This window comes from Dipodomys spectabilis, unplaced genomic scaffold (assembly GCF_019054845.1).
Source record: "Dipodomys spectabilis isolate Male_0828 unplaced genomic scaffold, ASM1905484v1 ptg000012l, whole genome shotgun sequence".
Taxonomy (NCBI): Eukaryota; Metazoa; Chordata; class Mammalia; order Rodentia; family Heteromyidae; genus Dipodomys; species Dipodomys spectabilis.
Window position 1 is genome coordinate 979,403 of NW_024870689.1, and position 14,296 is coordinate 993,698.

Genomic DNA, 14,296 nt, shown 5'->3' on the forward strand with positions numbered 1-14,296 from the left:
TGGGTGGAGTTGAGAATGGCAGGTCAGGGTAGGTACTTGTGACTGGCTAAATGACTCTTTTGTTTTCATCAAAGGACTGAGTTGGAGCTAGCTGCTTAGCCAGGCCTTTGTCTGTATCAAAGATGGATATCTCTGGTGTTGGGGGGAGGGGTGGCCTTCCCTCCTCTGCTCCCTTTGAGAAGGAGTGATGATGTCAGTTTTGTACTCATGCTGGAGTGTTGGTTCCTGGGTAGCCTCTGGTCTGCTATCTTCAGGATGAAAATATCTGCTACTTGTCAGTTCTTGCTAGTGTTGAGTAAAATCTGCTCACATTTGTCCCAGACTCTCTGGGTTGTAGGTATGGTGGCTACGGACGCCACCACAGCTGCCAAGCTGCCACAGCCGCTGCAGGCATGGCTGTTGGAAAATGCTGGATTTTCCCTCTCTGGCCAAACTCGCTGTACTGTGATGGCACACTAGGTGTGCCTAGGACTGTTCACTGGAACACTAGAACTACTTTCTATGCGAGAGCTTGTTTAGTCACCAGGTTCTTCTCTGCCAACTTCTTGAAATTCCTGAAGGTGTTTAAATATTTCTGGAATTGTTTTGGAATAAATAATGTTCACTATGACTATCCTGAGAAAGAAGAATTGGTTTCTCAGCACTATAGGTAAGAACTTGAGTGAAAGAAACAAAAGGAAAAATGAGGAACAACTCAACATACACATTCAAAAGAAACAAAACAACCCAAGAAAACAAGTTAACTCAGTACTCAGAACATGCAGGAAATGCAAAGATTTTTTTAAAAATAGCTATGATAAGCTTCTGAAAATCCTGACTACATGGGAGTCTACTGTTGTGAGGATAGTGGTTAAAGCTCAGACTGGACAGAAAGATCTGTACACAATGCCAGGCACCTGTTATTCTAAATTCCAGGAAGAATAACATGAAGTAGACTGAGCCCACGATCACCCACAAGTAGGAAGCAAGATACTATCTGAAAGTTAATCAGGATAATTTAGGGCTGGGGGCATGCCAAAGTGTTAAGAACATCCATTTAGGAGACACAAGACACTCACTTCAAATTCTAATATTATGGGTATTAAAGAAAAAAAACTATGACTTTAATAGGAATAATTGCAAGATTTGAATATTTGAGTGGAGAAAAATCCATAAGAGAGATAGAGTTTACCCATGTTGCAATGCTTTGTACTTAAGTGATAATATTTTGTGGTAGTCCAGACATAACAGAGTTACCTTGCAAATGAGCACGCATGTGCATTTGGGTGAAGGAAATACTCTACTTACACAGGTGTAAATTAAATACGTTTTCGGGGTAGATTTTAGTTCTTGAACTAAGAGTCTGGGTGATATCTCTGAGTCTTTTCTCTCAAGGCTATCACTCTACTACTTTGAGCCAGAATTCCAATTCTGATTTTCTGTTCGTTGTTTGGAGATAAGAGGCTCATGGACTTTCTTGACCAGGATGGCTTCAAACCATGATTGTCAGATCTCAGCCTCCTGAGTAACCAGGATTCCAGGCCTGAGCCATCCATGTTTTTTATAATTTAGTAAATTGTACAGTTACAGAAGTTATAATTGATCATTATAACCTTTATAATATATGTATGCATATTTATATCAATGCATACATATAGAAATATTTTAACATGTTTTTGTATCTACAGTAGATTTATGAAAACATCCTTCATTATAAAATAACATGGAAACAAGTTTAAAGAGGAGCAAAGCAAAGGGAATTGTCACGTTTCTTGTTGTTGAATGAAATATGAATTGTGAGAATCAGTTTGAGAAAACCATTTAACAAATTAATTCCAATCCCTTTATTTGCCCATATTGTGCATCCTCACACATGAGTGTCAAAGTCAAACCACACTTTTTTTGCCTTTGTATTTAAATCACATGATATAATTTAGCAGAAAGGTGAAGTAATCAAATCAAGATTAAAATTATAGTAAGTGAGGCTATGAGATAGAGCTGAAAAATATTTTAAATATGATAATAGCTAAATTCCATATCTCTTACTTTTACTCTATTGTCATATCCCTTATTCCCACATTAGGAAAGTACATAGAAGATTCTCACTAAATTATGGGTAAAATTATGAAATAATGTATTAAAAGAATATGGGCACATCGGGGCTGGGAAAGTGTGGGAAAGTGGCTCAGTGGGAGAGCATTTGCCTTGCATGCACGAGGCCCTGGGTTTGATTCCTCAGCACCACATAATCAAAAAGAAGACAGTCGGAAGTTTCGCTGTGGCTCCAGTGGTAGATCGCTAGCCTTGAGCAGAAAAGCTGAAGGACAGCGCCCAGGCCCAGAGTTCAGGCCCCTCGACCAGACAGAAATACAAAAACAACAAAGGATATGGGCACAGTGTGGTTTTAACTGGTGAGACCTGTAGGGGGTAATGTGTTTTTGAGGACTTGATAAACGTTGTGATGGAGATGAAGGAAGAGATGTGCTTATTCTGGAAAATTGACTAGAGGATTGCTCCCAGAAAAATAGTGATGAATTCTTCCAAAAGGTTACAGTAAAATCACTCTCACAATCATGTTCACTACTGCACTATTCACCATTGAGAACTTATGGAAACAGCCCAGACGACCTTTAGCAGAGTGATGGTTGGAGAAAGTGTTGCACAAATACAGAATTGGATTGCACCCATCCATTATAAAGGCTGTAACAGCACTTGCAAAGAAATGGATAGATCTATAATTATGTTAAGCAAACGAAGTCAGAGCCAGACACACAAAGGATGTTTATTTGGAGGCCAGAATTTTATTCAAGTTAAGCAACAGTATTAATCAAAGCATGCTATTTGCAGAGGAGTATTTACTTATTTATTTATTTTTGGGGTCCGGTCATGGGGCCTGAACTCTGGGCCTGGGCACTGTCCCTCAGCTCTTCAGCTCAAGGCTAGCGCACTACCACTTGAGCCACAGCGCCACTTCCAGCTTTTTTCTTTTTGCTTATGTGGTGCTGAGGAATCGAACCCAGGGCCTCAGGCATGCAAGGCAAGGGCTCTACCACTGAGCCACCTTCCCAGCCCTGCAGAGGAGTATTTAAAAGGTGTAATTTCTTATAAAATTGAATTTTTAATCCAACAAAATGAGAACCAGGAAACTATCACTTGGAAAAGGTGAGGGGAAGTCAAAGGGAAAGAATAAAGAGACTTCTGAAGTAGAGAGTGAAGCCATAATATTCAATGCAGATGGAATGAAACTAGAAAAAATGAAAGTGGGGTGAGGTTTGGAAGGATGTGAGAAAGTTATGTAAAGATCCATTGTACTTATAAACTGATTCGTTGAATGTAAAACCCTTAGTACAACTATTTTATAAAAATATAATTAAAAACGATGGAGACATCTGATCTTAAACCATGAGTCAATATGATAATTTCCTTCTCAGAAATTTTCTTTGCAGGTATTTTCCTCATAATGACAGAAAAGTGAACAACGCAATAATATCAATACATCACTTTGCATATCCTAAATAGACACAATATAAAAATCACAGTAAAAATATTAGAATATGTCACATGATAAAATAACAGGTAGAAAGTATCAAACTCTGATTGTTTTTTCCAAGTACTTTACATTTGGTATCTAATTTAATCCTCACAATAATCCCATAAAGTGGAATTACTTCTATTTTGAATTCTAAGATGATGATATTTAAGTCTTCAGAGTTGGAATTACTAGTACAACATTGCATATGTGGTAAGTGTTAGCCTGCATTCCATTCCACCATATCAAATAACCTCATTCTATTTTATAACTAAATAGCAGCACTCACTCTACTAATTCTAGGAAAATTTCCCAAATTTATTGTGCACACTCTAATATTATTTCACTTTATTTTTGTTAGAAAAGAGGTAACTAAGCTGGACACCGGTGGCTCACGCCTATAATGCTAGCTACTCAAGAGGCTGAGATCTGAGGATTGTGGTTCAAAGCCAGCTCGGGCAGGACAGACTGTGAGACTCTTATCTCTAATAAACCACTAGTAAACTGGGAGTGGCACTGTGGTCCAAGTAGTAGAGTGCTCGCCTTGAGTGGAAGAGCGCAGGGACAGTACCCAAACCCAGTGTTCAAGCCCCATGACCAACAAGAACAAATAAAAGAAAATAAGTAACTGTAATATGAAAACTCCAAGTTCATAATCAATTTATACCTCCCTGGTGAAAGGAACTGATAAACTATAATATTCTTGGTTTCTAGCTCAAAATAGTAGAAATCATATTTTATCCTTCACTGAATGCTGCACTACCTGGTGACCCCATCTCTGGTTAACACATTCTTACTGAAAGAATGACCTGCCCAATTCCTGATGGAAACAGACTGCAGGCCTTTTGGAGCAATCGTTTCCACATTGTAGCTCACCTAAATTATTTACCATTAGAAGTATTTTGATTGCTTTTCATACTCAACATTTTGAGAGAAATGTGCTACTTTAAAATGTTATTAAAGAAAGACTGATATAAAAATCATTTTTGACCCCAGATAAATTTTTACCTTTCATATACCCAAAAATGCAGTCTGACCTATCATTAATGTTAGGAACGAGAGGTTAAAAATCACAGACACCAAGACCTAACGTATGAATTGAAGACTCTCCAATTTGTGAATACAATTGGTTTAAAAAGACATCAATACTACTGCATTTTTTAATTCCCTATGATAATGATAATGATTCCCTATGATAATGATAATGATAATGATAAACTATTAACACTTAAAAATAACTCATTTTCTTGGGAGTAGGACACAAAACACAAGGTTAATCCTAACCATTTTAAAAGACCTTTATTTATACTAAAAGCTCACTCATAACTATAAAGATTCTATAACTAACTGAAGTACAGAGACACAAAGGAAATAATTTAACTGCATTATGTACATTCGATGGACTGTTACTAGAAAACAAAGTTATAATTAGCTTACCCAATTCACTTACATTCTTTTATTCTATTCCATTTACTTTCATAAAAACTGGGTTTTCATAAAATGACGCATAAAAAAGACTATATACCCAATTACATTTTCAGATCTTAATATTTATTTCAGAAATTTTAGCTCTATAGTCAATGAACTGAAATAATACTAAAATATTCAAATGATTTTCAGAAATTGCAAGACTTGCTCTGGGATGTTATGTATATTGGAAAAGATATTCAAAAAGCCTATTTGTTAAAGTTGCCATAGTTACTCCCACAAAAGAGCCATTAGTAAAGATCCCTGTGCATGAACAAAACACCTTCAAATGCATCCACAATCTGGACATCACACATGCTTTTTGTTTATTCGTTTTTGAAAGGAATATCTAACAAGCATATCCACAAGACTTATTTTCAGTCAATAAGATGGGATATTCAAACGTAATATGGGTTTGATTATCTCTTAGTGAGAATAGATATGGTCTTGCAAAGAAAGTTATTTTAACAGAAATACGGAAAGAGTTTATCCAACTTTTGTTGGAATAACCAGAGAGTAATACCTGTTTGGTCAAGTCGGTCCAAATCACTCCATGAATGTATCTTAAAAGTATAACCAATTTAAGAGGTCAAATACATATTTTGTACTGACAATCACTTTAGAGCAAAATAACTTACTGCTTAATTATGTCTGTATCTTCTTACCCAACATACAATAAGAGCTGAAAGCAGTCTCTTTACCTAACTTAATGTTATAAATGTTTTGATTATGATGACGTTATTATTAGACAAATAATATGTACAGAAGTGTGGTTCCACTGAAATGACATGAAAGAACACTGATATATAAAAACATTGCAACACAGTTAGCTCTTTTCAGCCTCACCCTGTCCACATTGGCAAGCAACATTGCAACAGCACACACACACATGTACACATACACACATGTTTGCACATGTACACACACATATACATGGATGCTAAATTCAGGGTTTTTTGTACAAAGTAGTTCAAATGAAGTATTAGTAATTAGGACAAATAACAATATGCCTTATTACAAAATAATACATAAAACATCACCACACATGTTACATTTTACCTGCCTCTCCACATGTGACCACTTAATTTATTTTTAATTAATTAATTACCTTATTAATTAATTCATTTGTTTGGTGCTAATACTAGGGCTTGAACTTAGGGCCTGGCTTTGTCCCAGAATTTATTTTTTGTTTCCTTTTTCTCAAGGCTAGTATTTTACTGCTTGTACCACAGCTCCATTTTTAGCTTTTGCTGGTTACTTTCAAATCAGATTCTAATGGACTTTTTTTTCTTGGTCTGCTTTCAAACCACAATCCTCAAATTTCATCTTTCTGGTTAACTACTATTAAAGATATAAGCCATCAGTGTGGCTTCTACTTTTTCCTCTATAGTTATCTAATGAACATACTTAGTAATTTAAAAATGAGAGTATAGAAGCAAGATGTACAGTGATGATACTGTGCTGTCAGAAATTCAAGTTATTAATGTAAATTTATTCTTAAGACCATACACAAATAATACCATGATATAGTGTAAGAGAAATCACTATTGAAAATATAAGCTTTAAGAGCTTTCTGATAGATCCTTTATTTATTGGTACCCAGCATTAGAAAAATGTATGAAGCATTGGTACAATAGAAGTCCTTTGCATGACTACATACATTCCTTGTTTTATTAAAGACATTGGCTTTCATCTAAAAAGGAGGCCTGTCTATTGACTTCATGTGATTTTGATGATTGAACATGCTTAGTGTGATGGTCAAAATGTAGTAGTAGTCCTTAATTATCCTAATTTATTTTGCTTTTATATTTTTGGTTGCATCATTTCACTTTTTGTTCTGCCTGGACACCCCTGCACAGTGCATATACGTGGAATAATACCAGAGTGGCTTCTTTCTTACTTCATCATGATACAGATACCAATGCCCAAACTAAAGGCCTCTTGACCCCGTTACATTTTGCTGCTGAGAATTGAGATCACAAAGATACGCTGGATTTCCTTCTGTTGAACCATTATATAAAACCAGGACTGAAGAACAACATAGAAGAAACTGCATTTGATATTGCCAAAAGAATAAGTATGTATCACTCCCTCTATGACGTTGTGGAAGGCTGTACAAATTGTTCGCCTAAGTCTTAATGGTCAGATTAAGTTTCTTAAATTTCAAAAGTGCAATCCATCTTTTGTGTCCCTACAAAGTATTTTCACAATCCAAATTAGAGCAATATGTTTTTCTTTTTTTGGTCGGTCATGGAGCTTGAACTCTGGGCCTAGGAGCTATCCCTGTGCTCATCAGCTCAAGGTGAGCGCTCTACCACTTGAGCCACAGCTCCACTTCCAGTTTTCTTGTGGTTTATTGGAGATAAGAGTACCACAGACTTCCCTTCCCAGGCTGGCTTTGAACCATGATCCTCAGATCTCAGCCTCCTGTGTAGATAGGATTATAGGCATGAGCCACCAGTGCCCTGCAACACCAATATTTTACTGTAAAAATTCATAGATTCCGTGGAATTCTTCCAAGTGAATTGCCTGCATTGGATGTCAAAATATATTCAATAGTTTTTGTATACATGTATAATGATTTCTTCACAGTTTGTGATTTTTTAATCAGAAATAATTTTAACTTACCTTTTGAAATGAGTAGGACAGAAACTAAAATATATCTGGTGCTTGTCTGAAAAAGTATATTTTAAAATATTCTATATTCTATGTTTGCATAATATTCATAATTTATTTTATTTTCTCCTAGATATACTTTGAATTCTACATTATTTTATAATATATAGGTTAATTAATGTGTCCTTTCTGATTACATTCCATATAAAAACAGTTTGATTCCTTTTTTTTCTAGGTCTTAATATTATTTTTCTTTGGGATAAAATGACAATGTTTTCTAATTTGAGGTTTTGTAAAGTTTATGCTATCTAAATGACTTTCTGAGGTGAAGATTTAATACACTGATATCAAACTAAATTTAATTATATGAATTACATGTATTGTTACACTTGTAATTTTGTAATCAACTTTTTAATAACTGTTTTTCATTTCTTGCATCTGAAGAATGAAAAATATGGAATACTTCTCAAATTTTTATATTATCCTTATGCAAGTGCCATGTTAATCTCTGTATTGTAATTTGAGTATATGTGCTGCTGAAGCATGTAGTATCCTCTAAATTTAAGTAGTTAATGATGCAATCATTATACAGGCTTATATCTATGGGTGCCTACTTGTAACAAAGAACCCTTCTTGTTCCTAACAATGCTATCGATCTTATTTCCCTAAAATTCTGTGAATAGTGGAAAAAATTATATTGATTAGTCAATTGCTCACATTTGCAAATTTTTTTGTCAATGACTATGTTAAGTCTTTTGATTTGGAATGTGATCATACTCTCAATTACTTATAGATAGGTCCAAAGGTGATGGCTTTTTCAAGTACTTATTTATCCAACTGAATTAGCTTTGTGGACCTAATGGATTCAAAGTAAGCGTTGCTTAAGAGCTACTTCTAAACTTCTTCAGCTGACATTTTCCCAAATGAGGTATTATTGGCACAAATGTCTACCTGAGCCTTTACCCTTCTTGCATGTTGGAACAGACCAACCAGAATATCTTACCCTTACAGCATAGATTGTCTTACTGGAACAAAACTAATCTTGGTTACAAGAGATCATAGAGAGATCAGTTCAAACAGAATTGTTTAGACTAGAAGGTATTTTATCAAAATAGAATTGTTTATTATACCTTCCATTTCAAAAGTAACTAAAGCCAAGAAGGTGAAAAAATTGTTCATATACATCTTTACTTAATGTCTTGGCTTGTCTACCATCCAACCAGGCAGGAACTTAGACTATAGAATTTTTATCACCAAATATTTTCTTTTTTTTTTTAAATTTAATTTAATTTTATTTGTGAACATACTGTACAGAGGAGTTACAGTTACATGGGCAGGATAATGTGTACATTTCTTACCAAGCATTGCAACTTCCTCCTTTGTTTACCCTTCACATCCCTTCCCAGCCTCTCCCCTCCCCCGCCTAATCCCAATCCTTCTCCTTCCCCCACTTCCCCCCCGTTCCCCCCCGCCCCACACTAACATTGTAAAGCTCGTTTTGGACCTGACAACTTGTACTTCTCATTGTTGCAACAGGTCCACCTGTATCCTTAAACAACTAGTTTTTCCCCATCTCCTCCACAAGTTATACTGACATCAAATATAGTGAAAGCAGGGGTTATACTGTGTGGGAAGGACATACAAAGCAACAAAGAGATAATCTTATAAATGTGTTAGAAACACATGCATGAAAGAAAAAAAACATTAAAATACACATCTAAGGGTTCATTTTCCTGACATCACATTATCTGACCTTTTCCGCTTGACTCATACATATACTAGATATTACAAATAAGGGAAACCATGGGACCTATGTTTCTTTGGGCCTGGCTTACTTCACTTAATATAATTTTTTCCAAGTTTTTCCATTTCCTAACAAATGGGGCAATGTCATTCTTTCTGATGGAGGCATAGAATTCCATTGTGTATATATACCACATTTTCTTGATCCATTCATCTACTGAGGGGCATCTGGGTTGGTTCCATATCTTAGCTATGGTAAATAATGCTGCAATAAACATAGTTGTGCTGGTAGCTTTAGTGTGGTCTTGTTTGTAAACATTAGGGTAAATGCCCAAAAGTGGGATTGCTGGGTCATAGGGGAGCTCTTTGTGAAGTCTTTTGAGGAACCTCCATACTGCTTTCCAAAGTGGTTGAAAAAGTTTACATTCCCACCAACAATGAAGTAAGGCTCCTTTCTGTCCACATCCCCTCCAGCATCTGTTGTTGTTAGAGTTCTTGATTTTTGCCGTTCTAACTGGAGTGAGGTGATATCTCAATGTTGTTTTGATTTGCATTTCTTTTATGGCTAGGGATGTTGAACATTTCTTCATGTGTCTATTGGCCATCCTTCTTTCTTCTTCAGAGAAGTTTCTCTTTAATTCTTTTGCCCACTTATTTATTGGGCAGTTGTTTCTTTGAGGATTTGTTGTTGGGGGGTTTAATTTTTTGAGTTCCAAGTATATTTTAGATATGAGACCCTGTCCGTTGTATGGCTAGTAAAGATCTTCTCCCAATCCGTGGGCTTTCTATTGATCTTGCTAGCTATGTCATTTGCCCTGCAGAAGCTCTGCAACTTTATGCAATCCCATTTGTCCAACCTTTCTTTGATTTGTTGTGTTTCCGGGTCTCTATTCAGAAAATTTCGGCCTGAGCCGAGGAGACCCAGGGTTTCTCCTATTCCATCCTGTAATGTTTTCAGAGTGTCTGCTTTGAGTTCAAGGTCTTTGATCCATTTGGAGTTGATTCTGGTGCAGGGTGATATATAAGGATCTAGCTTAAGTTTTCTACATGTAGTTAACCAATTTTGCCAGCACCATTTACTGAAGAGGTTGTCTTTCTTCCATTCTATTGTTTTAGTTCCCTTATCGAAGATTAGATGGCTATAGGTCTGTAGGTTCATTTCTGGGTTTTCAATTCTATTCCATTGGTCCTGAGGTCTGTTCTTATGCCAATACCAAGCTGTTTTGAATACTATGGCTTTATAGTAGAGTTTGAAGTTTGGTATTGATATTCCTCCAGCAGTGTTCTTTCCATTCAGGAGCGTTCTTGCTATTCGGGGTCTTTTATTGTTCCATATGAATTTTTGGATTGCCTCTTTTATTTCCTTGAAGAATGAGGTTGGAATTTGTATAGGTCTTGCGTTGAATTTGTAGATAGCCTTGGGAAGTATTGCCATTTTCACGATGTTAATCTTTCCAATCCAGGAGCATGGGAGGTGTTGCCATTTTTTAAGTTCTGTGTTGATTTCCTTTTTCAAGATTTTAAAGTTTTCATCATAGAGGTCCTTCACTTCTTTAGTTAAGTTAATTCCTAGGTATTTTATTTTTTGTGGGGCTATTACAAATGGAGTTGCTTTCCTAATTTCAGCCACACTTTTCTCATTGTTGGCATACAGAAAAGCCATTGATTTTTGGGGGTTAATTTTATAACCTGCTACTTTCCCAAAGTTTTGAATCAGCTTGAGTAATTTGGGAGTGGAGTCTATGGGATTCTTTAAATACATGATCATGTCATCTGCAAAGAGAGATAGTTTTATTACTTCTTTCCCTATTTGGATCCCCTTTATGTCTGCATCTTGTCTTATTGCTGTAGCTAGGCATTCTAATACTAGATTGAAGAGAAGTGGAAAGAGTGGGCATCCTTGTCTTGTTCCTGAGTTAAGAGGAAATGGCTTTAGTTTTTCACCATTGAGTATAATGCTGGCTGTAGGTTTGTCATATACAGCCTTTAGTGTATTGAGGAATGTTCCATGGATTCCTAATTTTTCCAAAACCTTCATCATAAAGGGGTGTTGGATCTTGTCGAATGCTTTTTCTGCATCTATTGAGATAACCATGTGGTTCTTATTCTTGCTCCTGTTGATGTGATGAATAATATTAATTGATTTGTGCATATTGAACCAGCTTTTCATCCCTGAAATGAATCCTGTTTGATCGTGGTGTATGATTTTTTGGATGAGTTGTTCAAGTCGATTGGCCAAAATTTTGTTGAGAAGTTTTGCATCAATGTTCATCAAAGAAATGGGTCTATAGTTCTCTTTCTTTGATGAGTCCCTGCCTGGTTTTGGAATGAGGGTTATGATGGCTTCATAGAATGTGTTCGGTAGTGAGCTTTCTCTTTCAATTTTATTGAAGAGTTGGAGGAGAATTGGTGTGAGCTCTGCTTTGAAGGCCTTGTAAAATTCCGCTGTAAAACCATCTGGTCCTGGACTTTAATTAGCTGGGAGGTCTCTTATTGTTGTTTCTATTTCAATGCTTTATATGGGCCTGTTAAGCTGGTTTAACTCTTCTTGGTTTAGTTTTGGCATGTCAATATTTGCTAGAAAAAGGTCCATTTCTGTCAAGTTCTCAAACATATTAGCATAAAGTTTTGAGAAGTATTCCCTTATAATGTTCTGAATCTTGGTTGTTTCCGTGGTGATGTTTCCATTCTCATCTCTGAGTTTATTAATTTGGGTGTGTTCTCTTCTTTTTCTGATAAGATTTGCTAAGGGTCTGTCAATTTTGTTAAGTTTTTCGAAGAACCAACTCATTGTTTTGTTGATTCTTTCGGTAGTTTTTATGGATTCTAATTCATTTAACTCTGATTTAATTTTGATTATTTCTTTCCGTCTACTGTATTGGGGTTTATCTTGCTGCTCTTTTTCAAGGAGGTTTAGATGTGTCATTAAATTGCTAGTTTCAGATCTCTCCAATTTGTTGATGTAGGAGCTCAGAGCTATAAGCTTGACTCTGAGTACTGGCTTTGCTGAGACCCAGAGGAGCTGGTAATTTGTGTGTTCATTTTGTTGAATAGCATGAACATTTGAATTTCCTTTCTAATCTCTTCCATGACCCACTCATGATTCAGCAGTGTGTTGTTCAGCCTCCATGTGATACTGGACTTTCTTTGGTGGCTTTTGGTGTTGAGTTCTATTTTTATTCCCTTGTGGTCAGGGAGAATGCAAGGTATAACTTCAATGTTTCTGAATTTAGACAAGTTTGCTTTGTGGCCTAAAATGTGGTCTATTTTAGAAAACGTTCCATGTGCTGCTGAGAAATACGTGTATTCTGATGCTGCTGGGTGAAATGTTCGGTAGATGTCTGTTAAGTCTAGTTGATCTATGCAGCTGTTTAGATCTGCGGTTTCTCTGTTGAGTTTTTGCCGAATTGATCTATCTAGTGGGGAGAGTGGTGTGTTAAAATCCCCAACAATTAATGTCTTTGGATCTATATGGGATTTGAGGGAAAGTAGTGTTTCTTGGATAAATTTGGGTGCTCCATTGTTTGGCGAATAGATATTTAGAATTGTAATATCCTCCTGAAGGAGAGATCCTTTAATTAGTATGTAGCGACCTTCTTTATCTCTTCTCACGAATTTTAATTTGAAGTCTATTTTATCTGATATTAAGATTGCAACTCCCGCCTGTTTATGGGGGCCGTTTGCTTGGTAGATTTTGTTCCAGCCTTTAACATTGAAAATGTGTTAGTTTTTATGGGCAAGATGTGACTCCTGCAGGCAGCCGATAGAAGGGTCTTGTTTTTTAATCCAACTAGACAGTCTATGTCGCTTAATTGGAGAGTTCAGGCCGTTAACATTAAGAGATAGGAGTGAGAGGTATTTGGGAGTTCCTGCCATGTAACCCACCTTCTTGGGTTCTGCGAAAACTGGGTTCTTCCTATGGTTCTTGGATTCTCAGTTTGGGTGCAGTTTCTTGGCCTTTGTTGCGGTCTTGTTGGTTTTCTATGTGTAGGACATCTTTAAGAATCTTTTGTAGGGCTGGTTTGGTGGAGATGTATTGTTTCAATTTTTCTTTGCTATGGAAGGTTTTTATTTGGCCTTCAGTTATGAAGGAGAGTTTAGGTGGGTACAGTATTCTTGGTTGATAGTTGTTTGTTTTTAGGGCATGGCATACATCATTCCAGGCTCTTCTTGCTTTGATTGTCTCTGCTGAGAAATCTGAGGTGATTCTAATTGGTTTCCCTTTATAGGTGATTAATCTTTTCTCCTTGACAGCTTTAAGGATCTTTTCCTTGGTCTGAGTTGATCCTGTGTGGATTATAATGTGACGGTGGGATATCCTATTCTGGTGTGGTTTATTTGGGGTTCTAAAAGCTTCTTGTATCTGAATAGGCCTATCTTTTTGTATGTTTGGGAAGTTCTCTGCTAGGATCCTGTTAAACAAATTTCCTAGACCATTAACTTCTGTTTCTAGGTGCTTCTCTACACCCATTATCCTTAGATTCGGCCTTCTGATGGTGTCTTCCAGGTGTTGGATAGATCTATCATACTTCTTGGACTTGTCTCAGATGGTTGTATGTTCTTTCTCTATAATATCTAGGCTGTCTTCAATCCCTGAGATTCGATCTTCTGCATGGTATAACCTGCTGTCAAGACTCTCTACTTTGTTTTTTATCTCTTTTCCTTCTTATTGGTCAGCTTTGATGGCTTCAAGTTCTTTGTTGAAGCTCTGTTTTAGGTCTTGTATGAATTTCTTTACTTCCTTAATTTGGAGTTCAGTGTTTGATCTCAAATCACTTAGTTGATTGGTTATGGTTTCTTTGGACTCCCATTCCTTCCGTTGGGTTCCATTCAGCATTCCCTTTGTGGTCTCCCTGACTTCCTTCAGCTCTTTGTTAATGGATTCCATGAATGCCTTTAGTGATCTTTGTGTGTTCTCTACCTGGTCTCTCAATTCCTGAATTACTCTTTGATTAGCTTCCT

General features: G+C 36.4%; 1 pseudogene; it reads right to left on the reverse strand.

Annotated features, from left to right (window-relative positions):
- Positions 1 to 8,039: 8,039 nt before the first annotated feature.
- Positions 8,040 to 8,136, reverse strand: LOC122095123 (annotated as a pseudogene).
- Between the last annotated feature and the right edge of the window lie 6,160 nt (positions 8,137 to 14,296).